General features: G+C 47.9%; 1 pseudogene; it reads left to right on the forward strand.

Moving 5' to 3' along the window:
- The first annotated feature begins 208 nt into the window (after nt 1-208).
- Nucleotides 209-21152, forward strand: LOC100583712 (annotated as a pseudogene).
- Nucleotides 21153-27480: the final 6328 nt, after the last annotated feature.

Consider the following 27480-nt stretch of genomic DNA (forward strand, 5'->3'; position numbering starts at 1 on the left):
TCCCCTGCAGAAGAGAAGGACCAAGGGATTGCGGGTGGCTCTCCCCGAACAGGCTCCCGGCCCGCGGCGTGGATAGACCACTTCCAGAGAGATTGTGGCTTTGCACCTTGGAGAGGGTGACCTCCTTCTCCAGGGATCGCGTCCCCAGCGGGTGCAGGATTTTGGGGAAATGTCTGCCCCTGCCACTTGGGGTGACAGGGGCGAGAGGATGATCTGGGGGCCCGAGGAAGGGCAGTGGGAGAAAGATGGTGTTGCTGGAGTGGCAGCTGCCTGCGGAGCGGCCCGGGAAGAAGCGAGGCCGAGCGTGCAGCGTCCACGCAGTGAGTGTGCAGCGCTTTCATTCAAACTTTCTCCAGTCTGGGTGTCAGCGAAGGTGTGACCAATGAGATATCAGAGATGGGAATAAATTATGCAAATCACCATCTGACAGTGGATCAGATGACTCCCATATTTTTAAAAACGACCTCTATAGGAGTGTGACAGCAGCAAGCCCTTGCCTCTCAGAGGCTCAGGACAAAGCCTGGTTCTGGCGGAAGCCGTTCACACTCGCTCCCTGTCACCGCCCGCGGCTCCGTGGCCAAGTTTTCATTTTCCACCTTCTCTGCGTCTAGCCCCGCCAGCCCCTGGCGGAGAGAAGGCTGCCCACTTCTGGTCTTAGGGCCCAGACTGCTGGAAACATGGAGAGGTGTTTTTTGTCTTTTAAAACTCCTGTTTCAGGGGAGGGGGTGTGGCGGTGCAGGAGGAGAAACTCCGTTCCTCTGCTCTGTTGCTGGAGCCTCTACTGTTGCTTTGCTGCGGGGAGCCCCGCACCTTTTGATCCAGAGGGACGGCTGGAAGGTAACATGCACTTATTTTTATTCCCCCCAGCCACTTCTTGTCCGTGCTGGGTCCCCTGTGTCTCCCTGATTCTTCAGTCCCTCCTTGTTCCTCTGAAATTCTTCCTTTCCCACTGCACTGCCCATTTTCTTCTCCAATCCACCTTGGAGTCTACTTGTCTCTCTGAGCTTCTGATGGGGGCATCCCCGCAAGACATGCAAGAGGCAAAGACATGCAAGAGGCTCTTGCCAGCCCTCTCCTTCCCTCAGCCCGTGCTGGTGCTGTCCAGCCAGCCGAGTGGCCTGCCAGCAGCTCTGAAACCTTGTCCTCATGCCTGAACCTGGAGGTTTGAGAGTCAAAGAAGGTTGTTAGAAAGAACTCTGTCTCCTGGAGCTGCCTTTTAATCTTGGTGTAGGTGTCTTGGAAGTTCAGATGGCAGGGTAGCTGGCTTTGCTTTGATTCGTGCTTGCAGGGAGCGTCCGGTGGGTCACTTGTGCTTGGAAGCTGCAGGGCTTATTCCCCCAGGTTGCCAGCCTTTTCCTCTTCAGCACTCTTGTGCTGCCCCCGCTCTTCTTCTTCCCATTCCTCCTCCCTTTCCTCCTCCTGGCTTCTAGCTTTTCTTCCTCTTGGGTTCTGTATTGCAGCCTTTTCCAGTGGAGGCAGCCTGCCCTGAGGGAGCCAGAGTCAGTCACCCAGAGCAAGAACTAAGTCAGCTGGTTAAGCAGTGGAGGGCTGAGGAGCCCCTAAACTGAGCCCCATCATCTCATCTTCTAGTCTGCTGAGGTTGTGCCAAGTGGTCTGTGTCCCCTATGCATGTGTGGGAGGGTTACTGTGAATGAATGGAAAACCTTGCTTTACTCAACATGCTTCCAACTCTGGTGCTAACTAGAGAAGCATTGCCTGGGGGCAGGTCTCATCTCTGGCTCCTCACCTGTAAAATGCTAAAGTTCGTTCTATCTTCTGTGTTCCCTGACTCTGAGTATGTGTGAGTCATTTCATTCATTCCAAAAAGTATTTACTGCATGCCTACTTAGTGCCAGGCACTATTTTGGGAGCAGGTGATGCAGTAGTGAACAAAACAGATGGCAATCTCTGCCCTCGTGACACTTACATTTCAGTGGTTGGAAGACAGACAGTGCACTGATTAAAACATCAATGGTGCTGAGTCTTATGGAGAAAAGTCAAGCAGAGGAGGAAGGTGTGGCATGCTGGTGGGGGAAGGTGGCGCGATTTTACAATGTGGTCAGGGAAGGCCTAATGGAGAAGTTGACCACTGAGCAAAGAGCTGAAGGGGGTGAGAGAAGGATGCAGGAGGACATCTTGGCAAAGAACAATCAGAAAGTCTCAGAGGCTGAAATGACCCAGGGCAAAAGTAGTAGGAATGCAGCTGGAGAACTTTGGGGTCAGAGCGGGTCAGATGCCAAGGGGAAGAGTCGTTGTCTCTATGTGGGTTTATCCATAGATCTGTCTCAGGAAGCCAGCAACCTCCTTTTCTCCCAGACTTCCTCATCTGGTCTCTGCACAAGTGGCTATCTGGGTAGAAGGTGGGGAGTTGTTGAACTTCTGATGTCCGTGGTTCACATTTCCGCTGGTTGGGGGTTTTGTTCATTACTTTCATCACAGTTAACCTGATTTCTGCTCACGTGCATTCAGCAGCATTTTCTGGAACCTTGTCCCTCTTATATCTGCTGCCTTCTTCCCTCTCTTCCCCTCCTTTCCCTCCACCCTCTCCACTGCTATATCTTTTTCCTTTTGCTTCTTAACTCTCAGATAAATTAACTCCAAGATGGTCATTTGGCATCTTTCCCTGCTGGGTTATAGGAGAGTTTGATACTCTAACTTCCTCACCAGTTATGCAGTGATGCATCCCAGGATGACGAAAGAGTGCTGGGTGGGATCCATTTATGACTTTCTGAAACAGTGTCATGATGACAGCACCTACGTAGTGTTAAGCCACAGGGGCCATCAGTGACATGAGCTGCACTGTGGGAGCAGGGCCATCTCCTAGGTGGCCTGTGCATGATCAGTGAAGCTGGGAGGGGGGATTTTGTTGCTCTTAGGAGTTTCTCCATGGCTTTGGTCATTCACTTAACAAACTGGATGAATGCCTGGCACATGCCACCACTGGAAAGAGTGCTGAGGATGCCTGAGGTTCCCTAGATGGGAACACTGGGGAAGCCTATTTTCCAACAGGTCATCAGCCTCTTGCCTCCAGTTCCAAAATCCACAATCTCTCAAAATTGGAAAATGTGTTTGGGAACTTGTTTGGCAGGAAGACCTGGCCTTACCTGATCTGAACTCATTTGGCAGCAAAAACCTGGCCTGAGATGACAGGAGGCTATTGATTATCTTTATGTTTGCCCTCAAATGTGAGTGGTTATGTATTTCTCTGCAGAAATATTAGGGTGTTTGATCCGGGGGGATAGCTCAGGCCCCAATGGCAGCATTATATAATATATGGTGTATGCTCCATAATGCCTTTCTAAAATCTGAAAACTTCTAAATTCTGAAACTCACCTGGTCCCAAGCATTTCAGAAAAAGAACTGAGGACCAGTACTCTAAAAGTGGGAAGGGGCCAGGTGCAGTGGCTCATGCCTGTAATCCCAGCATTTTGGGAGGCCAGGGCAGGTGGATCACCTGAGGTCGGGAGTTTGAGACCAGCCTGACCAATGTGGAGAAACCCGGTCTCTACTAAAAATACAAAATTAGCTGGGCGTGGTGGTGCACACCTGTAATCCCAGCTATTTAGGAGGCTGAGGCAGGATAATTGCTTGAACCCGGGAGGCGGAAGTTGTAGTCAGCCGAGATTGTGCCATTGCACTCCGGCCTGGGCAACAAGAGTGAAACTCCATCTAAAAACAACAACAACAACAACTAGGAAGGAAGGAGAGAGCTCTTTTTGTTAGGAAAGCAGAGAGAAAAGCAAGAGAGAGATCTATTTATTTCAGAGTGACAGTAATTAATACTAGTGACTAATTAATACTCATTAAGCATAGATGAGATGTCCTTTTAATAATATCGTCACAGTTTTTCTGGGAGGTGAAAAGGGAACATTCAGCAGGTGTAACAACTGAAACCCAGAGGGCTTAAGCAATTTGCTCAAGATTGAACTAGAACCAGACCTCAGGTCTCTCACTCCCCAAGTCTGCTAGATGCACCCACGCTCTGTTCTCTCTCCCCAGATGAGCTCCACAAACCCAAAGCTGTATAGGCTGAGGTCAAACCCTCTGTGAGGTTTAACCTCTGCACCTCCAAGGACCCAGAGCATGAAGGATGCTACCTCTCCCTGGGCCACAGCCAGTCCTTAGAAGACTGCGGTTCCAACATGACAGCTAAAACCCTTTTCATCATTCACAGATGGACGGTGAGCCCAGGGAGAGAGCTCTGTGGCTTTACACAAGATTTAATTCCCTTTCTTTTGGTCAATTAGAAAGAATTCTGGTGTTTCTGGATTCCAAACCCTCTTCCCCCTTTTTCTTGTGTGCTGCTTATATTTCAGCCTGCTGTGAAGAATGTAACAGACATTCACTAAGGGGCAAACTCCAGCAGGGTGCTTTTAATGCTGGCACACAATGGGCTTTCAGAAAGTGGCTCTCCTGGGGGCAAAGCCCAGCTCCACTGGTGCTTAAGGACCCCTCTAATTACACTTAAATATGCTAGTCAACCACTGCCTGGAGGGGGCTGTCCTGCAGTGAGAGCTGAGCTTAACTAAAGCAACTTGACTGGCTCCAAGAACCTATGAGCAGGCAGCCGGCCTGGATTGCTGGCTGCCCTTGGCACAGCGCCCTTCTGTTTGTGTAGAGATAGCCCCGTTTAAAGGCACTGGGGATTTTTATGTGCCCTAGCTGAGCAATTCACATTGAAAAGCCCATGACAAACTTCAACAAAAAAGAGCTTTAGCACTCAGCTTCAGAAGCTTTTGACCAGCCAGGGATTTATTCATTCATATAATGACAGTCTGTAGGGAAATGGCACTGCGAATTCAGTAGATTTCTGCCTGGGCTGATTGGAAGGGGACAGTCCTCCTCTTAATGATGAGAAATTCATATCTGCTACATGCTTTTGGGGTCTTTAGGTCTATCATCCACGGTTGAGGTCAAGGGCAGGAGAGGGTAGGTGCCTATCTACCTGGTTGAATGAAGAGATGATTAAGAGCCTGTCTATCCCTGCTCATCACACAAACTACAGTCAGAATCATACGTTTGAATCTTTTTAAGGCCCCCTGTCAAAATGCGAGTACAAGCTCCCTGCGACTTACAAATGGGTTGCATTCCAGAAAGTTCTTTTGTAATCTGTTTGGAACTTGGAACAGCAGTTTCCCATAGAAGCAAGATTGTAAGTGATGTTTGGGTTTCCAGGCTAGGCACAGAAAATCTATTTATTTGATAATGTGCTTGTGGATAGGTTTACAACTGGACCTAGTCACCATCTATAACTTTGTTTCTAAATATCTTCTGAGTTGTAATTTGGGATTCCCGAGACAGATTTTCCCTCATCTGGGGTCAAGAGGGATGGCAGAGATGGGTTGTGGGAAGGGGCCATTTGTTAACTCTGCATTCACCTAGGAGACAGCCTCTCCCTGCATTTCTAAGAGAGAAGCTAATTCTCCAAGGCAACCCTCTCCAGCTGCCTTTGAAGGATGGACCAGGCCACTTGCCTGCCTGTAACAGGGACTCAGACCAGTCTCATGCCAGTATCAGCCTTTACACATATCTCACAGTGGCCCTAGCAGACAGTGGGGCAACAGTATAGGGGATTAGCTAGAAAAGCTTTGATGGGAAATACTGGGGATGTAAAGAGCAACAGAAGACAATATCTGCAGAGCGATTCTGCCTGTGCTGGTCCTTTCTGTCCGTGCTGGTCCTGCTCATGTGCAAATATTTGGTCCCTGGGCAGCCAATATGCAGGTTCTGAAATTGGCTGGGGGCTAGGCATGGTGGTTCAGGCCTGTAATCCCAGCACTCTGGAAGGCTAAGGTGGGAGGATCGCTTGAGCCCTGGAGTTTGAGACCATCCTGGGCAACATAGTGAGACCCTTTTGCTACAAAAAATTTAAAAATTACCCAGGCATGGTGGCATGTGCCTGTAGTCCCAGCTACTCTGGAGGCTGAGGTGGGAGGATTGCCTCAGCCCAGGAGTTTGAGGCTGTCATGAGCTGAGATTGTTGTCAGTGCACTCCAACCTGGGCAACAGAGTGAGACCTTGACTCCAAAAACAAAACAAAACTTAACAAAATTAGCTGGAGAGAGGGTCATATAGAATGGAATTCCATATTTTTCAGGATTTCTGAAACCAAGAAGAATAAAAACTAACTTCCACTTTTCTCTGCAGATGAGCAGTATCTTTGAAAACTGGCTGTACAAACTCACGCCAGCCCTGCACACAAGAGAGAAAGAGGCCAATGTAGCTGTGGTTGACTGGCTTCCCCCTGGCCCACCAGCTTTACACGGATGCGGTCAATAACACCAGAGTGGAGGGACACAGTGCTGCCAGGATGCTCCACTGGCTGCAGGTACCGGGGGATGAAAGGGAGTCTCCTGTCGCCAGCAGGACCTCAAACCCCAATCCTCTTAAGAAATACACATTGTACATCTGTTGCCATGAACTTCTGGAGTCTGTTAAAAATCTTTGGGATTAAAAGTTTTATTGAATTAGGTATTGCTTGGAATACTTGAAAGCTGGCTGTTTTTGAGAGCCTTTCAATTATTGATAGGTCTCTGGATTTTTCCTGTTACTTAAATTGCTGAAAATTGGCCTTATGGGTTGTTTCTTCTTGACCTTAGAGACAGATGCCCTTAGGTTGGTTGGGATGGCCGGGAACCAGGCCAGGCTTGTGATCTGAAGTTCCTACAAAGCCTGCCCTTGCCTCTGAAGCATGGCTGTGCTCGGGTGGTGAGGGGGTTATTTTAAAAATGCAGCCTAATACTTCTTTTAGACTACGAAGTGTGGAAAACAGACCTTGAAGTCATATTTACTTTATTTATTTATTTATTTATTTATTTATTTAATTTTTTTTTTTTTTTTGAGACTGAGTCTCACTGTCACCCAGGCTGGAATGCAGTGGCATGATCTCGGCTCACTGCAAGCTCTGCCTCCTGAGTTCAAGTGATTCTCCTGCCTCAGCCTCCCAAGTTGCTGGGATTGCACATGTGAGCCACCATACCTGACTAATTTTTGTATTTTTAGTAGAGAATTTATTTTCACCATGTTGGCCAGGCTGGTCTCGAACTCCTGACCTCAGGTGATCCACTTGCCTCGGCCTCCCAAAGTGCTGGGATTATAGGCATGAGCCACCACACCCGGCCTATTTACTTTTAGTAGGTTAATAATTTGCCTGAGATCAATGGACTTAGCTGGGAGAAGGCAGGGTGGGCTACACTGTCAAAGCAGCACCATATCTGGGTAGTTCCACCCTGGCCTTCCTTGTTCCCATGGAATGGCATGAATTCTGGCAGAATTCTGGTCAGGATTCTTGAGCAGTCCCTCTGTCCTCTGCCTAAGCTATTCTATAGTTTGGTTCCCGAGCCGTGGGGTTACCTCCTTACCCCCCAGGTAAGTGCTCTGATAGGGTAGAGTGCTTCAAGTCTGGGGTCTCAGGTGGGCTTGTGGGGAGGAGGTCGGCAGCTCCTGGGGCTGGGTGGAGGTCAGGCCTCAGAGGGCAGGCAGAGGGCGTTCTGCTGAAGGCTGTGGCTGGCACTGGAGTCTGCAGTGAGTACAGCAGCTTTGACCTCCTCACCACCACCCTGCCCTCTCTTAGATACTGCCAGAAAAGAAAAAACAGAAAACATGTAGGGGAGAGCCACGTATGCAGCCTCCAGTCATACCCTCCCCCCTGCCTCTGTGCTTGGCATTTGCAGGGCCATCAAATCCTTTTGGCCTTCCCTAAGCTGGCTGTGACCCATGCATGTGGCATCACCAGCAAAGCCAGTGGGGCCCTGGGGAAGTCTCTGTGCCCACGGGCCCTGCCTCTCCTCCTGCACCATGACCGAGTTGTTGAACTGCTGGTGACTCTGGGTGCTCCCCACCCTGCTCTTCTGCTCACATACTTTGGTGACTTTCTGCAGGAGAAGGATGATTTTTCTCTCCGGAATGTCCACTTGATTGGCTGCAGCCCCGGACCGCACATGGCCGGGTATGCTGGCAACTTCGTGAAAGAAACGGTGGGCCAATTCACAGGTGAGCTCTGCTTCCATCACCAAGAGCCGGTGATTGCCAGCTGCCTCAGCTTTGCTGAGCCAGAATGCTCCCAAATGAGGCAGCGGAGTGAGTGATAGAAGGTTAGCTTCGCGAGGAACCTGGAGAACATCTAATCCAAAATTTCCCAAATGTCCTTTTTAGTCACTGGGCCTTTTTTTCAAATTGAACTTGCACAGGCCCCCAATATATGAGACACAGAGAGGTGGGTGCTGTGGGTGAAGTGGGGTGGGTGTATGACGATGGGTTGTGTTAGCCTCACCAGTGGGGGCTTTCGCCTTCCTTGGAGGCATCTCAGAGTCTCAGAGCACCAGGGAACACAGTTTGAAAACCATGGGTCTAGTCCAACAGGTGAGGAAACAGACAGAGAGGTGAGGCAACTTGCTCAGGGGCAAACAGCTAGTAACTCAAGAGCAGAAGCTGGATGGAGCCCTGGCCCCAAAGCTTTTGGGTGCTCACTTCAGGTCTCCACCCAAGGACTCAGAGGAAAAGAAGGAATGGTAGATTCTAGTTTGAATCCTGCCTGATTTATTTTATTTTATTTTATTTTATTTTGAGATGGATTCTCACGCTGTCACCCAGGCTGGAGTGCAGTGGCGTGATCTACGCTCACTGCAACCTCCAACTCCCTGGTTCAAGTGATTCTCCTGCCCCAGCCTCTTGAGTAGCTGGGATTACAGGCATGCACCACCACGCCCATCTAATTTTTGTATTTTTAGTAGAGACAGGGTTGCATCATGTTGGCCAGGATGGTCTCAATCTCCTGACCTCGTGATCCACCTGCTTTGGCCTCCCAAAATGCTAGGATTACAGGCATGAGCCACTGAGCCCGACCTCTGCCTCTGATTTCTATCTTGTCTCCCAATAGCCTCTTTCCCATGTTAAGGTAGCATATTTATGAATGATAACTACCAATTTAGAATGGGCGGTTCAACTTTGTAATAAAAGGGACCTTTCTTATATTGGTCCCCAGGGGGTCAACAGAAAATTGAATTTGCATGTTGAAAACTGCCTCTTAGTGAGCTTCTAATGTGAGAGTTTGGATTAAATCATTTAATGATTGTGAAAAATGTAAAAGATTTTCTTTCTCATTTTTGGGCCTCTCAAGTATATACACAGAGCTTCCTCTATGCTAAAGTTAATGGTAAATGTGTTGCCCTGAACTTCAATCCTCCTTCCAGAGTTATTTTATTTATATTCACCTCTAACTTCCCCCTCACTCCCAAGATACTAATGGTGATCACCTAGAAGGAAATGTCTGACCAATTCTTTTCCCTGCAGTATTTTCATTTTAAAACAAAACTCAGGCCAGGTGCAGTGTCTCATGCCTGTAATCCCAGCACTTTGGGAGGCCAAGGCAGGTGGATCACTTGAGGTCAGGAGTTTGAGACCAGCCTGGCCAACATGGTGAAACCCTGTTTCTATAAAAAATACAAAAATTAGACAGGTGTGGTGCCGAGTGCTTATAATCCCAGCTACTTGGGAAGCTGAAGCAGGAGAATCGCTTGAACCCGGGAAGTGGAGGTTGCAGTGAGCTGAGATTGTGCCGCTGCACTCCAGCAAGTGTGACACAGCAAGACTCCATCTCAAAAAACAAAACAAAACTCAGGTAGAAGAGAGTCCTTAGCTAAATGATGATTTGGTGAAGGTAGAATTTCAGGTGTCAGTGGCAAGCTGATATGGTAGAATTTTAAAAAGAGTACTTGTGAGGTTTTCCTGGCTCTCCTGAATCTTGTCCCTGGGCTTGAGTCTAGTAAGTGCATGCACACACACAAACACACATGCACGCACATGCCGTTGACCCAATGATTGGATTCATCCCAGCTTGAGAGCTTTATTTTTGATTTCCTAGACTGTGGGGCTTGAGCTGCCCGAAGTGGGCTATGACTGTGTGGCCAGCCATGACTGCTCATTAACCCCTTGTTGGTGCAAAGCAGTTTGACCTGAAGCCATCCGGGTTCCATTGTCTGAGTGCCTCTTCCTAGCCCCTGAATGAGAGGTGTGATGTTTCAGATCCAGGTGGCTGAGTTCAAATCGTAGCACACACCAGAGTCAGGCCCAGGGTGTCAGCAACAATGACAAACTGCAGATCCTGCCTTTCTCTATTTCTAAATCTGAAATGAGATGGGGCTAGGGAGGGACCTTTCCAGTTCTTTCCCCCTGCCTAGTTGAGTGGCATCCACTGGAGTGAGAGCTTCTCCCCTGAGGATGGCAGGGAAGCCAGGGAGAATGCTAATTAGTGCTCTGAGATGCTTGCATGGACCATGAGGGCCACATGCCCTGAGCACAGCCCCTTCCCTCTGGCCTTTCTCTGTAGAGCAGAGGCCTGGCCTCTGTCCAGTTGCCAAGCAGCACCTCAGGATTATTTGACTTATCTGACACACGCTATTGTGCATGTCTGATGGGGGAGGCTGTGTCCTCTCCTCTACCCTTAGTGGGTAGACTTCTCATGGACCTGTGGACCAGGTGATTGCAACTGGTAAGAGGACAGATTGAGGTTTGCATGCAGTCCTGTATCCAGTGATGCCACTATGCCAAGGCCACCAGGCAGTCCATAGCCTGGGCCTTGTAAGGGGATACCTGAACCCCAATCTCGCTTGGGCCAGAGGGTGTGGATAGGGGTTAGCTAGAGTTTTACCCTCTTAGGCTTCTGAGAGAAGACCGTGATGTACTAGAAAAGGGGTCATATATTTGTAATCGAACCTGTGACTTGCTTGCTATAAACAGGTAAGCAAACAGACAAATTTATTCAAGAAATGTGAATTCAATGTCTGCTATGTGTAGGCTATATGCTAGCTAATGTCAAATACCTCATGTATGACAGCTACTTTATGCTATCTCTGAGCCACGTAGCAACCCTGGACATTGTACAGATGGGGAAACTAGGATTCAGTGATTAAGCAAAGGGCCCAATATCCTGGGCCCTATAAGTAGCAGAGCTGGGACTCAAATCCATGCTGTGAGATTCCAGATCCCATGGACCTCACTGCTATGCCATGCCACCTCTCTTCTGTAGGTAGAGATAAAGTAGCCAGGCATGGTGGTGCATGCCTGTAATCCTAGCTACTCCGGAGGCTGAGGTGGGTGGATCACCTGAGCCCAGGAGGCAGAGGTTACAGTGAGCCAAGATTGTGCCACTGCACTCCAGCCTGGGCAATAGAGTGAGACTCTGTCAAAAAAAAAAAAAAGTAGCTGTTGAACTACAGCAGGCCCTGCCTTGCCAGGCCAGAATGCACAGCCCTAGAAGTTTTGCATGTGTGGATGTGAGTGTGCTCCATTTGCTGGACAAAGCGACTTTGGAGCAGACTATGACTGAATGGAAGAAGTGGAGGTTCTCTATCTCCCCTTTATTTAAGGGGGCAGTTCTCCCTCTCATTCATCCCTAGTTAAAAAAGTGAAATGTGCCACTGTGCCCCTGAATCTGTGAGCCACAGATCTGTGTCAGGGACAGTCAGAGCAGGGCAGGCAGGCTCTATCTGGGTAGGTGAAGGCCGAGCCTTGCCTGCCAGCCAGCCTGGGAAAGCCCATCAACCGCCTGCATTCCTCCAGCACAGCCTGGTTTCCACAATAAATAGCCTCTCTCTTGTATTGATTGCAAAGCGGAATGTTGCTCTATCTTTCTCTTTTCTCCAGGGGACATGGTGAGAGGCAGGGGGAGGCCTCTGTGTCAGTACCATGGTCCTTGCAGCCTCTGAGATGGGTTATCATGGGCTATTCTGGGAGGACACTGCTTTTGTGCCATCTTTCTTTTGGGTCCTGGGCTAGGGATGAACCCTCAAGCAGCCTGGGCTCCCTTTCTGTCTTGGTCACAAATAAAGTCATCTAAATTTTTGGAAACTATTTAGCGTTTCATCCTCTACCAGTTCTCACGAGTCATGAGTTCTGCAAATTGACCGTCCACTCTAGACAGTAGCTCTGCCTCTTGTTTATCCTGAAATTACCCTCTCAAGTCTCCTGGTTCTAATGTGCCCCTGGTGAACATGGTTCAGTTACCCATTTGCTCCTTTCAGGACTCTTAGTGGTCACATCTCCACCCAGCCTTGGTGTGTCAAGGCCTGGGTTTCTCAGCCTATGAACTATTGACATTTGGGGCCAGGTAAGGTTGTGGTGTGGGGTGTGTGTGTGTGTGTGTGTGTGTGTGTCGGGGGGATTGACTTGTGCACTGTGGGATGTTTAGCTGTTTCCTGCCCTGGCCCTGCTACATGCTAGCAACTCTTTCCATCAGAATGGGGGCAACAAAAAGGTCTCCAAGCATTGCCAGATGTCCCCTGGGGGGCAAAACCACTTGTGGTGGTGAACCACTGTTCTAGAGGCCCTTCCTTTCTGGCACATTTCATTTCTTAACTTTCTCCAGGTCCTTGCTGCATGTCTGTGGGGCAAAGAGCCATTCTGGTTGTGATAAATCTGGTTCCCATAATCACTTGGGCTTGGTAACAGTAGCTAATACTGACGGGCACTCAATCTCTTAAGATCTCACATGGACTGTATGACTTAAGGTATAAAATTCAGGTTCCATTTTATAAATGATAGTGAAGCACAGGGAAGTTTTTCAATATTTGGTCCACAGAATACCTACTTTTAGGATCATCTGGGGAATGAATATCTATTTCTACGCTCCATAATTCATATCTACCCACCAGAATCTCTAGGAGGTCAGGGACTTGGGAATCTGCATTGTATAGTTTGCAAGTTCTTTTTTGGAGTGGTTTTATATTTATGTGGTTTTCCAATCAAAAGATGGTGCAACGTCTCTCTTATTGTTCTGTCTACCTGTCCAGCTCCCTTGCCCACCCTCTCCCTCAACACACATGCATACAGGTAACTAGTTGCTTGTGTGTCCTTCCAGAATTTTCTGTAGCTGTATGGTGGAATTTAAATTTAACAAGCTCCCAGTGCTATTTGTGCAGTTTCAAATATGAGAACCAGTGCTCTCAACAGTGCCACTTGCCTGCTCAACACAAATGTTTGGTGTTTTCTTACTGTGACTGCAAAATAGAGGAATTCTGGGGGCCTGATGTATGGATTCTCGGTGTATTGGATGTCCTCTTCTCTCTCGCCATTTCACCCCTGGGCCTGACTCATAACTAAGGGAAGGGGAAGAATAAGTCCAAATACAAATAGCTCAGTTTGGGGAGACTGGGTTCTCCTTCCAGAAGGATGTAGGCAGCTTAGTTATTCTGTAAAAATTCTGCTAAAATTAAGGACGTGAAAGGTGCTCAGTGGCAGAATGAATGGGACAAATGGCTTAGTTTCAGGCAGTCTGAGTTCTTTCTAGAACTGCTTCAGTTTTAACAGGAGCAGTTCCTTGGTGGCAGCCTGAACCTTGTGTCTAGTTTACGGGGTTTGGCTGAGGTGTCAGGATACATGAAGGCTTCAGAAGAAAGTATAAATTCCATAACAATAGAATTTAATTTCCACAATGATGTCTTGGGGTCAATCGCATATGGAAATGGGTCTCTTATTTTCTTCCATGCTCTCCATGTCTCGATACTCCGGGCTGGGCTCAGAAGGCATCTTCATTCTGCACAGTCAGACTTAACTTGTAATCAGGACTCACTGACTTGGTGCACCTGACATAGCTGGTTTTGGGCCCCCTTCTGCTGCAGGTTGGGATCCTGCGGGGCCCATGTTTGAAGGGGCGGACATCCACAAGAGGCCCTCCCCTGACGATGCACATTTTGTGGATGTCCTCCACACTTACACGCGTTCCTTCAGCTTGAGCACTGGTGTTTACATGCCCATGGGCAACATTGACATCTATCCCAATAGGGGTGACTTCCAGCCAGGCTGTAGACTCAATGATGTCCTGAGATCAACTGCATATGGAAGTGAGTTCCCTCTTTTCTTCTTTGTGTTTGACTCAGTTTAACCCATCTCCTTCTAAATCAGCCAGAGCCTTTAGTACTGCAGGCACTACTTGTTCATTATTCTCACCTCTCGCCACAGTGGCCCTCCAACACTGTGTTTAATGTATATCGTTGTCCTCCAAGACTAACTGACCTAGTGGTTCCTGCTCTGGCTTCTCTTGCTTTAAGGTTGCAGTTGTTATTAATTGCTTTCTTTCTTTCCTTTTTTTTTTCTTTTTTTTTTTTTGAGAGAGAGTTTTGCTCTTTTTGCCCAGGCTGGCATGCAATGGTATAATCCCGGCTCACTGCAACCTCCACCTCCCTGGTTCAAGTGATTCTCCTGCCTCAGCCTCCCGAGTAGCTGGGACTACAGGCATGTGCCACCATGCCCAGCTAATTTTGTATTTTTAGTAGAGGCAGGGTTTCACCATGTTGGCCAGGCTGGTTTGAAACTCCTGACCTCAGGTGATCTGCCCACCTTGGCCTACCAAAGTGCTGATTTTACAGGCATGAGCCACTGTGCCTGGCTGATTAATTTCCTTTTATGACAAAAGGAATACACACATTTGTTGAAAGGGAAATCAAGCATTATAGACTTGCATAAAGCAAAAGTGCACTCCCACTCCCACCTCTACTTCCGCTCTTCAGATGTAGCCAGTATGAATGCTTTTGCGTGTATCCTTCTAGTCTTTTTTCTTTGCAAATTTATTTGCATGCAAATTTTCCCTGAAATCACATTGTTCTGCAACTTTCTTTATTTTTATTTTTTTCAGCTTTATATTTTTTCTGTAATAATATATTATGGATACTCCTTTTCTTTTTTTAAAACACAGAATCTTTTGTTGTTGTTGTTTTGTTTTTGTTTTGTTTTGAGACAGAGTTTCACTCGTTGCCCAGGCTGGAGTGCAATGGCGTGATCTTGGCTAACTGCAACCTCTGCCTCCCAGGTTCAAGCAATTCTCTTGCCTCAGCCTCCAGAGTGGCTGGGATTACAGGCACCCACCACCAAACCTGGCTAATCCCAAAGTGCTTGGATTACAGGCGTGAGCCACATGCCCAGCCACATCCTCTTTCTTTCTTGAGACAGGGTCTTGCTCTGTCACCCAAGCTGGAGAACAGTGGCACAGTCATAGCTCACTGCAGCCTCGACCTTATGGACCCAAACGATCCTCCCACCTCAGTCTCCCAAGTAGCAGAGACCATAGGTGTGTGCCATCATGTCTGGCTAAATTTTTATTTTTGTAGAGATGTGATCTCAGTATGTTGCCCAGGCTGGTCTCAAACTCCAGAGCTCAAGCCGTCTTCTCACCTGGGCCTCCCAAAGTGCAGGGATTACAGGTGTGAGCCACCGTGCCTGGCCTTGGTATTCTTAATAATATGTCTTGGAGATTGTTTCATATCATTATATTTAGAGCTACCTCACTCTTTCATCAACTGCATATAATTTCATTGCATGAATGTATCATAATTTATCTGGTCCTTGTAAGTGGATATTTAGGGTTTTAAAAAATATTTTTCAGTTATGAACAGTGCTACAGTGAATGCCTTGTCATATTTTTAAGATGAGTTTTAGAGCCAATGTACTAGAAGATGGAAGGAAGCATGTTTCTCACCCATTCCATTTCAGACTGCATTTTTAGGGGAAATTGTGCTATTTGGACACCCACATTTGGCTTAGAGATTCAGGAGTACTTGGATACTACCCTGGTCTAACTCTTCCCTCCCCTACATCTGGGCCCATGAGAGATGGAGAAAAAAAGCAAGAACCCTCATTCTTAGAGGGGCTGAAAGCCTAAAGCCGTGCTCTCTGGAAGACGCCCCTTCCCCTAAGCCAGAGCTTCTCTTTGACATTTGGGACTAGATAGACCTTTGTTCTGAGGGCTGTCCCGTGCACTGGAGCATGTTTAGTAGCATCTCTGGTCTCGACCCACTAGATACCAGGAGCACCTTCTTCCTAGTTGTGACAGTGTCTCCTGGCTGAGACCTACTGCTCTAACCCAACATGGACCTCAGAATCCCACCACCCACAGGCTGGCACAGGGGCAGGAGCCTGAGGCACCAGAAGTGCTTGGCCCAGAATAGTAGTGGAAGTGAGATGACCAGGCTTAGCACAGCAGGATCAGCCTGTCCTGCCAAAGGAGGCTCTTGGAGACAGGGGTACCCTTGAGGGCCCCAAGTGCAGAGACTTTTCATAGTAGTGCCCCTGCCCATTGGCAAACATGGCCCCATGACACCATGGAATCTATCCAAACATATAGTGACCTCTGCAGGAAGGATGGGGTGGGAAGCTGGGGAAGATTTTGAGGCTGTATTCATGCATGCACAGAGCAAACCAATGCACCTGCCGACTACAGGTGGCCTCCATCAGAATGGAGATAGTAGATGTGAACTTTGCTTCCACCTCAGGGTCTGAGGACAAAGCTGCAGGAGCTGGCATTTTTTACCCCCACACTTCTGGATCAGGCTGTATTTGAGTCCATGACCAGCCTGCATTTCCTTAATTAACTTGAACCGGGGTGGTAGATAATCTATACCCTTTTTCCTTGGATGCTTGGTCTTCACTTTTCCCCTGGTTGGCTCGTAGGAATTATGTAATTTATTGTATTCATCTGATTTGTTGCTGCAGGACACCAAAAGGGAGGAACTTGGCACTCAGACATCAAGGTGAATGTCACAAACAGAGGCCAGTGGAGGGTGGGAGGCTCCCAGGGGAGGCACGGGGTAAAGATCACAATGTCAGGCTTAGGCTTTCTAATAAAGCTCCTGGTTGTCTTCTGATGGGGGAGGGGAGAGCCGAAATCAGGGTTGTGAGCTGTGACTGAAATGTCTGCAGCAGCTCCAGGTAAGAGAGGCCCAACGCCTAGGATGGCAACAAAACCTCCCAAGATCCAGCCAGCCAAGCAAGCCTCTACGTTCTTCATGTTCTTTCCAACCCATAAAGATCACAGCTTTTGCCAGCCGTAATCCCTGCCTATAATCCCAGCACTTTGGGAGGCCAAGGCAGGAGGATTGCTTGAGTCCAGGGGTTTGAGACCAACCTGAGTAAGATGCAAGACCCTATCTCTACAATAAAAAATACAAAAATTAGCTGGGCGTGGTGGCATGCACCTATAGTCCCAGCTACTCAGGAGGCTGAGGTGGGAGGATTGCCTGAGCCCAGGAGGCAGAGGCTGCAGTGAACTGAGATCACACAACTGCACTCCAGCCTGGGTGGCAGAGCGAGACCCTGTCAAAAAACAAACAACAACAACAACAGCTTTTAAAAAGAGATGGAGTGACAAAGATCACAGACCAAAGAGTTAACAAAAGAACTGGGTTGTAGGGCTGGGCAGCAATTGAAGCTGTTTTTCCTCCCAGATGATTGGATGCCTCACCTTTTAGGGGTGAGGGGTCCTCAGGGGCAGGGTCTGGGTGGGAGTAGGAGAGAAGCCTCCTTCAAAACCAACTTTCAGAGAGTTGGAAGCTTTTTGGAGATGACTGAATTTGGATTAGGCATTCACATTTATTAATGCCCTTACATGTTAAAGAAGGTGAAACTGAGGCCAGGCACGGTGGCTCACACCTGTAATCCTGGCACTTTGGGAGGCCAACACGGGTGGATCATTTGAGGTCAGGAGTTTGAGACCAGCCTGGCCAACATAGTAAACCCCGTCTCTACTAAAAATATGAAAATCAGCTGGGCATGGTTGTGCACCCCTGTAATCTCAGCTACTCGGGAGGCTGAGACAGGAGAATCACTTGAGCCTGGGAGGTGTAAGTTGCAGTGAGTCAAGATCGCACCACTGCACTGCAGCCTGGGCGACAGAGTGAGAATCTGTTGCCAAAAAAAAAAAAAAAAAATAGAGGGCGAAATGGATAGCATCCTTTAAGAAACAGTACATTTTGAGATAAGATAAAGCAATTGAGAGTTTGGGGTACATATATAACTAATCAACAAACAAAGCCACACTTATTTACTCAACCACCACCCCCAAAAAAATCATTTCACAGGGAAGGGAATCATGGTGTATTACAGGACCCTGCCATGATCATACATGTGACAATAACAGAATACAATAATATAAATACCCAATATCCGTCTAATCAAAGTTATTATGCTTGAAGGATGGGAAGAAGGGAATTGGATGAGTGTGTGAGAGAATACACCGGGAGTGAGGAAGACACTGAAAGAGACAAATGTCATCTCCCATAGTGGGGAGCCAATAGAGAATATAAAGAACCAAAAAGTCAAACAGTAATAGAAGCATATTATTTAGCAATACGAAGATAAATACTAAAGGAAGCAGTTACTATATTGTAAAGGTATTGTGTCTGGAGGGGGAGAAAGGGAGAAGGGGGTGTGGAAGGGTGGTACTGGAAGATGGCCTTTCTTTCATTAAAAGTCTCTTTTTTTTTTGGAAATGGAGTCTGTCTGTCTCCCAGGCTGGAGTGCAATGGCACGATCTCAGCTCACTGCAAACTCCACCTCCAGGGTTCAAGCAATTCTCCTGCCTCAGCTTCCTGGGTAGCTGGAAATACAGGCATGCGCCACCACGCCTGGCTAATTTTTGTAATTTTTTGGAGATGGGGTTTTGCCATGTTACCCAGGCTGGTCTTGTCTTGAACTCCTGATCTCCAAGTGTTCCTCCCACCTTTGCCTCCCAGTGTGCTGGAACTACAGGAGTGAGCCACCGCACTCGGCCAGTGAAAATGTTTTGAAATAGATAAAGGTGATGGTCCACGAACCCAGTGAATGTTATCATTGCTATTGTACTTTTCTTGAGGGTGGGGGGATGGAGTCTCATTCTGGCACCTAGGCTGGAGTGCAGTGGCATGATCTTGGCTCACTGCAAGCTCTGCTTCCTGGGTTCACGCCCTTCTCCTGCCTCAGCCTCCCGAGTAGCTGGGACTACAGACGCCCACCACCACACCTGGCTAATTTTTTTTTTATTTTTAGTACAGATGGGGTTTCACCATGTTAGCCAGAGATAGTCTCTTGACCTCATGATCCACCCACCTCAACCTCCCAAAGTGCTGGGATTACAGGTGTGAGCCACCGCACCTGGCCAAATTGTACATTTTTAAAGGGCTAATTTTGTTATGTAAATTTTACCTCAAAAAAAAAAAAGAAAAGGAAAAGCAAAAAAGAAAAGATGATCCAACAATAAAAATCCAAAGGTGAAATTGTGTAGACTAAGCAAACTGGGTGGAGAACCCTGAAAAAAGGGGTTAAAATGAGACAGAGCTTTATATTTAATAAAAATATGTTCCTGAAAAGTTTGTTGTGAATTGAACTCTTACTATTTTTTCTCCTTTGACTTGTAGCAACTTTTTTTTCCAGCTTGAGGCATGAGGACTCATAGAAATTATGTATCTTTAAGGTGTACAATGTGATGCTTTAATATAGATATAAATTTTGAAAGGATTACCAACAATTAAGCTAACTTTTTAAAGATATTTTTATTTCAGGTTGGCCCCCAATTGGTAGAAATTCACAACTCTTTAGTTTTAGGTCTCTCTGCCTCCCATTTCAGAATGGTGCAGCAGAATTGCGTTATTTTGAATACTGTAATGTATAATTTGTGACTATTTCAATTAAGATTGCTTTGCATGAATAAACTACAGTGTATAACCATGTATGGATAAGTGCATAAGATACTTAAGAACAGAAGTCTTAATAAAAAAGGAGTGTAGGCCAGGCACGGTGGCTCATGCCTGTAATCCTAGCACCTTGGGAGGCCAAGGCAGGCAGATCATCTGAGGTCAGGAGTTCGAGACCAGCCTGACCAACATGGAGAATCCCTGTCTCTACTAAAAATACAAAATTAGCCGGGCATGGTGGTGCATACCTGTAATCCCAGCCACTCAGGAGGCTGAGGCAGGAGAATCACTTGAACCGGGGAGGCAGAGATTGTGGTGAGCCAGGTTCGTGCCATTGCACTCCACCGTGGGCAACAACAGTGAAACTCCTTCTCAAAAAAAAAAAAAAGAGTAAATTCTGACACATGCTACAATATGGATGAACCTTGAGGGCATTATGCTAAGTGAAAGTAAGTGAAAGAAGCCAAACACAGAAAAGAAAAACAATATGTGATTCCACATTATACGAGGTACCTAGAGTAGTCAGATGCACAGAGAAGGTAGAACAGTGGTTGCCAAGAGCTGGGTCAGAGGAGAATGGGCAGATGTTGTGTAATGGATACAGAGTTTCAGTTTTGGTGAGATGAAAAGGCTCAGGTGAGACGTGGTGGTGACTGTTGAACAACAAAGTGAGTGTAGTTAGAGCCGCTGAACTATACACTTAAAAATGTTAAAATGCTAAATTTTACTTTACATATATTCAACCACACACACACAAAAATGGAGCCATGAAGTTTCAAGTATTTTAATAGGACAAATCAAAACCAGTCTTTGGAATACACTATTTTCATTTTTCCTTTACTTTATGCCAAGATGTGTAAGATACAAAACCAAAATGCATCTTTATCTGTATTCAGTTCTTGCAGTAAGTATATGGCCTGTTGCAAGTCATACTCCTCCCAAACCATCAATCATTAAAGTGTGCAGTTCTAAAAATACAGATACAAAAATACCTTTTCCTGAATATTCATTTTTAAATTTATATTTTCACCTTCCGATTTTGTATATCACCTAAGAAGTGAGTATGCCTCATGGTTAAGAATGTGGGCTGTGGTGCTAGAAGGATTTATCACGAATGTCCTGGAGTAACTCTGGGGCTTTACCACTTGGCACTTAATCTCAGATTAAGGGAAACACTTGCCTCTCATATAAGGAGAAAGAGAAAAAAAAAAAAGATAAAAAGAAAGTGAGAGTCAGAAAACGCACGTTTGTGTCCTAAGTGATTTTATCTAGAGAATTTTAAAAAATTACGGGAGAGAGAAATCAAGTAAGTTTCTAAATCCACATGCTTTGTCTTTCCATTTATGCATGCGAGGATAAACTTACTAGGGCACGTGGAAAAGTAACTCTTTCTGTATTCTTTACAACACTGACCTTCGAGTGGTCCCAACAGAATGCTGGTCATGCTTGCAGTTCAGCTGGATTTTTATTTTTATTTTTATTTTTTTAACAAGACTTGCTCTCCTTTCTGGTTTCTCCCTAGCCTCTTTATGGGTATGCGGTAAAATAACACTTACCTACTGGCTTCCACTTACTTCCGTCCCTGCCCTGTCGGACCCGCTGGGCAAGATCCCCTGCCTCTCCGGCCCACAAACTGGAAGGTGCAGGCCCAGGGCGCACAGCTCCCGGGTGGCAGTGGGACTCATGTACAAGAAGGCCATCCCCGCGCTAAGCTGAGGCGATTCTGGAAGGTACCCTGTGCCTAGGTGCCAGCAGTGGACGCGGGAACGCACCCCGGGAGACAGAGTGCATCATCAAGGTGCTTTGTCCACATTGAGGCCTCCTTCTCTCCCTGGCCTCCGTTCCCACATGCCCGACCCACAGCGACCTTCGCTGGCGCCCGGTATTCACTTAAGGCGTTTGCAGCGCAGCCTTCAGCACCTGCGCCGTCTCCGCTGTGTCCCCACTAGCCGCGACCAAGCCAGATGTGCAGTGGAGAGGACGGGTCGACCCCGCAGGGGACGTGGTGAAGGCCGCTGATTTCCTACTGCATACAACACACCCACTTTACCTAAAGCAGAAATTAAAGCCAAGAGGCGCCATCCCTTGTGGGCCCCTGAAAAGTACAAAAGGAAATTTGGAGACAGTTCAAAGGCGCTTGGATTGACCAGCGGCAATTTTTGTTTCTCGCCCCACTGCACAGGCGAAAGCGCTGGCGCTGCCATTGGCTCTGGCTGGGGTGAGTCCTGAACCTGTGAGCCGCGGAACTTTCCCGCTCTGAGCTCCAAGTTGCGCTAGGCGCATCCTTGCGGTGCGGTTTCCCAGCGACCCTCTCGCCTTGCAGCTTGTGTCGGGAGTTGCAGACAGCCATGGCCCATGGGCCTGGAGCTGACAGACCCTGGAGCGGTGTCTGAGGGAGGTCGGCAAAGCCACTGGCTGGCCCCAGTGCAACCTCACATAAGTGCGCAGATCCCGGGCTCGGGTGCGACTGGGGTCGCACGTGGACGCGGGTTGCAGAACCCTGGCAAATTGTGGAGCTGGGGGAAGGTAAGGGGAAATGTAAATCACTTTTCCCCACATTTCGGAGGACCTAGGCTATCAAAATTTTAAAAATTGTTAAAACTTTTACAGTATGGCTCTCTCAGTTGAATGTTATTGAAATCAACCTAACCTCAGTTATTAACGCCTATAAGCTCCCCTTGAAGCTTATTACGGCCCCCATCCTCCTACACACAAACTGTGTTGATTTCTCCTTCAGCCTATGTGCTCCTAAAGCACTCAGTGTTTACCTGCCATCATACTTTATTGAAAGTACAAACTTGTCACTTGTCTGTCCACCCCACTGAGCTTCTTGAGAACTAGAACTTTCATGTCTCTTCCCAACACAAATGTTTTATGTGTATTTTGTTGAAGAACTTCAAATATGATCTATAAAATTATGACTCATTTATGTTTCAAACTCCAGCCTCTCCCTTGAGTTCCTTGCTCACAGCAACTACAGACTGAGCTTAGTTGGAATTCAGTAGCACACAACTGGGATATCTGCATTGTACGGCTTTTAACAATTTTTTAAATTTTGGTCCTCTCAGCATCACAAATTCACTGTGTCCAAAATACAGTAGAATGTTGTTTCTACCCACCTATACTCTGCCATCCCCTGAAGTCCTTTCCCCATGCTCCACCACTCAAGCCTTGCCTATCGCAGTAAATGGCATTTCTGTCTTTCCAGTTGCTCACACATAAAACTAGGCTGCTATTTTGATGTCTTCATTTTTCTCTATTCTGTATCTAATTCCTTAGCAATCCTGTCAGTTCTACCTCCAAACTGTACTCAGCATATTCACTGCTCTAATTCCAGCTTAAATCACCATCATCCTTTGCCTGGAATGCTGCATCAATCTTCTAATCACTCTACTTTCCTCCTCCTCCTTCCTCCCTTTCTTCTTCCTTTGTGTAAATCATCATTCCATCCTTCTGCTTAAAGTCTTCTCACGTTTCCTTATTACACTTAAAATGGCAAACTCTTAACCTTGAGCCCTGCAGAATTTGGCTCCCATAAGTCTCTCCAACTTCAACTTCTGCCTCCTTCATGCTATAGCCATGCTCACTTTTTTATTCCTCAGGCTTACCAAGCTCAATTGCATCTTAGAGAATTTGTTCTTGCTGTTTCTTCTGCCTGGAATACATGTTTCCCAATCTTTATAAGACTACTTATCTGTAAGTTTCATCTCAGATGTCACATCTAAGAGAGGTTTTCCTTGACCACTGTAGCCAAAGCAAATGTTGATCATTGAGTGAATAAGGGAATGAATGAATGGAGGGGTATATAATGTAGCAGAGTAGATAATTTAAGGCTAATTCACTATATATCTCCAAGCAAATAGATTTGTAATGCTTTTCCTGCCAACAATCTATACAGCTGATTTACAAATACTTGGTTGACAGGTTTTATATATCATTGTGGCTCATCACCTTATATATTGTTGGGGCCAGAATCTATACTTACACTTCATTCAAATTTGATTTTACGGAAGAGTTGAGATTTTTATTTTTCTTTTAATTAAGAGGGCTGTGAAATTATTATCTATAATTCTAAATCTCCTGAGTGGCTAGGATTGCAAGCGTGAGCCACCATGCCCAGCTATGGTTTTTTTTTTTTTTTTTTGGATGCAGATGGGGTTTCTCCCTGTTGTTCAGGCTGTTCTCAAACTCCCGAACTCAGGTTATCCACCTGCCTCGGCCTCTGGAGGTGCTGGAATTGCAGGCATGAGCCAGCGTGCATGGCCCAGTTCATTTTAATTATTTATTTTTTTGTTTTGAGATGGAGTCTCACTCTGTCACTGAGGCTGGAGTGCAGTGGCACTGTCTTGGCTCACTGCAACCTCTGCCTCCCAGGTTCAAGTAATTCTCCTGCCTCAGCCTCCTGGGTAGCTGGGATTACAGGCGTCCACAGCCACACCCGGCTCCTTTTTTTGTATTTTTATTAGAGACAATGTTTCATCACGTTGGCCAGGCTGGGCTCCGACTCCTGACTTCAGGTGATCTCACCCACCTCAGCCTCCCAAAGTGCTGGGATTACAGGCGTGATCGGCCTGGCGTGGTGGCTCCACTTTTTATCCCAGGACTTTGGACCACCGACCATGGAGGGTTGCTTGAGCCTAGGAGTTCCGCACCAACCCTGGGCAACATGGTGAAATATGATCTCTTTTTTTTTTCTTTTTTGCGACGGAGTTTTGCTCTTGTTGTCCAGGCTGGAGTGCAGTGGCATGGTCTCGGCTTGCCACGGACTCCACCTCCCGGATTTGGGTGGTTCTCCTGCCTCAGCTTCCAGAGTGGCTGGAATTGCAGGACTGAGCCACCATGCCTGGCTCAATTTGTAATTTTTTTTGTTTTTCTTTTTTTTTGTGTGTGTGCAGATGGGGTTTCTCCATGTTTGTCAGGCTGGTCTCAAACTCCCGACCTCAGGTAATCTGCCCACCTCGGCCTCCTCGGGTGCTGGGATTGCAGGCGTAAACCACCATGCCAGGCTTAATTTATTAATCAGAAAGGAAGAGATTGGCCTGGCGTAGTGGCTGACCCTTGTGATCACAGGACTTTGGATGGCCTCGCACAGCAGATTGCTTGAGCCTAGGAGTTCCATACTGGCCTGGGCAACATGGTGAAAACCGGTCTCTTTTTTTTTTTTTTTTTTTTGAGATGGATTTTCACTCTTGTTGCCTGGCTGGAGTGCAATGGCGCGGTCTCGGATCCCCGTGACCTCCACCTCCGGGTTTGGGTGGATCTCTTACCTCAGCCTCCCAAGTGGCTGGGATTGCAGGCGTGAGCCACCATGCCCGGCTAATTTTGTATTTTTGTTTTGTTTTTGTTGTTTTTTTTGGTGTAGACGGGGTTTCTCCATGTTTGTCAGGCTGGTCTCAAACTCCCGACCTCAGGTGCGGGGAGGATGGAATGAAGGTCCTCTGTGTGAAGTCCAGGAAGGAGAGTGCGTGGGTGTAGTGAACATGCTCCTCCCCATTTTGCAGACGAGGTAACTGAGGTGCAGCAAGGAGAAGCTACTGTCCTGTGGCCCCACATAGCCAGGGCTCTGTGGACACCTTCCTCTCAGCCATGGGAGCCGAAAATTGTTTCCTTTCAAAGTACAAATAGAGGGAGGGGCTCTGCTTTGCTTAAAGTCAATCAGCATTGAACAAGCCTCTAAGCTCCTTAAGCAACTTCCTGTGAGTGTGGAAGCCGGCTGAGAGCAGGGGCTCAGAGAGGTTTAATGACATGCCCCCCATCACACAGTGGTGAAGGGCTGCTCCTGTAGGTGAAGGGTAGCATGATCATAAGCCAGGGCTCCAGACACTCAGATTCTGGCCTTGTGGAGAGGTTTGGGGCAGGTGACATCTCCCTCTGGGGCTCAGTTTCCTTTGGAGCCGACAGTGTGCCAGGCAGAGTTTAGAGAGAGGGTCTGCTGGAAGGGATGATGGGAGAGAGCCTGGTGGGAGAACAAGGGAGTTGGGTGCCTGGGTGGGTCAGGGTGTGTGCACACAGCCTTCCCTGACCCCAGCAAAATATGCCATTAGTGGCAACTTCTTCGTTGCCCTCTTCTCTGCCCTCTTACTCCCCAAAAGACTGCCAGGGAGGCTGGGTGCTGTGGCTAATGCTTGTAATCACAGCACTTTGGGAGGCCAAGGCAGGCGGGTCACCTGAGGTCAGGACTTGAAGACCAGCTTGTCCAATGTGGTGAAACCCCATCTCTATTAAAAATACAAAATTAGCCGGGCGTGGTGGTACATGCCTGTAGTCCCAGGCACTCGGAAGCCTGAGGCAGAAGAATTGCCTGAACCTAAGGCCAAGGTTGTGATTAGCCAAGATTGTGCCATTGCACTCCAGCCTGGGTGACAAGAGGGAAACTCCATCTCAAAAAAAAAAGACCGCCAGGAGAAAAATCAAAGTACAAGAGAGAAAAGCAGGTGTACGGGTGTAGAAAGAGAAGTGATGTCTGAGCTGTCTTTGTAATTGCCAGTAAGTGCTCAGTGTAGTCTTTGAGTTCCCTAGTGGCCAAAGTAAAAAGGGATGAGTGGGCCTTTTATCCTACTTCCATGGGAGGATTGCAACAAAGGCCAAGTAAGATCCTAGATATGAAAGTGCTTTGCAAATCACGAGACCCCTGCTGAGGTGGGGCGAGAGTAACAATTGTTAACAATATCTGATTCCACCACTGGGACTGAACCTTAGGCCTTAACCTTATCGTGTCTAACCTGCCGCTGGTGCTGACGGCCTTTCCAGCACGGTCTCCGTCATTTCTTACCTCAAGGTGGATGCTCAGGTGGCATCAGGCCTCTGCTCAAGACGTCCCCTCAGCCTGGAATGCCTGGCTCACTGCTCCTCTGCAGTCTCATCTCCACAGCCCCCTCCTCTGAGACCCTTCACTGGGCCACCCCAGGCTGGCTCTGGGGCCCTCATCTGCGCTTCTGCAGTTCCATCCTGCACACACCACACTGGATGAAAACCTCCTTTGCCAGATGCCTGGTGGACAGGGTTGGGGGCTCTGTAGATTCTGGCTCAGGCCCTGGCACAATTAGTGCCTAGAAGGGGTTCGCTGAATGAATACATGTTGGTACTGAGCCCACACCCTGTCCTCTGATGTCCACCTGTCCTCATCAAGGCAGAACACCTGGTGTTTTGGGCGTCACCTCCCCAGAGGCTGCCCTGGGCCTGCCTTTGCCCGCCCAGGAGGGTGCATCCTGACCCCAGAAGTCTCCTACCTCCCTGAGCTGCCTAGAGCCCGTAACTGTCAGGGCCTTGGTGGGAGGGGAGTGGCCAGGGCAAAATCAGCGGAAGGGTTGGTGGGGGTGGCTGCGCATGTTTCCACGCATTGCGCCACTGAATTCTTGCCTTTACTCTCTGCATTGGGCCGCTGCATTCTTTATTTACTCTAGTCCACGTCTCCCAGCAACCTCCTGTGGTAGGAGCTATTTTATCTCCATTGTACAGATGTGTAAACTGAGGCTCAGAGGCAAGAGCTCTCCCGCAGCTTTGTAATTTGTAACAAGTGGCGGGTAGGCCTCGGGGATGGTGTCCACCCTCCATATGCTCACAGCCTGAAGGGAGACAAGAGGGAGAGAAAAATAAATCAAGGAGGTGGCTGGACAGGCCCTGGGGGGGGGGGGGTGACAGCCATTTGAGGAGGAGGAGACACGAGCAAGTGTACACGCCGCCACACACCTGTGATGACAGACCCACTCGCACGCTCACTAGGCCCCAGCCCACTGTCACCCTCGCGTCTGCTCCCAGGCATCCCACATTTGCACACTCATTGTCCCCAGGCGCATCCCTTGCACACCCACGATCCCCACTTCCAGCAGGACACACTGAGACACACTTGCACGCCTGGGCTGGCACATCCTCTTCACCCACACACGTGTGCTTGCACTTGGGCTCACACCCTGAGCAGCCCAGGGAGACTCCACGCTCACACACCACACAAATGCACATGGCCTGAGTCCCCTCTTGAGCCACACACCTGCCACCCCTCATGCCCGGCCACCAGCCCAGTCCCAGACGCCAACTCAGGGGTGCC

Source organism: Nomascus leucogenys, unplaced genomic scaffold (assembly GCF_006542625.1).
Source record: "Nomascus leucogenys isolate Asia unplaced genomic scaffold, Asia_NLE_v1 Super-Scaffold_485, whole genome shotgun sequence".
NCBI lineage: Eukaryota > Metazoa > Chordata > Mammalia > Primates > Hylobatidae > Nomascus > Nomascus leucogenys.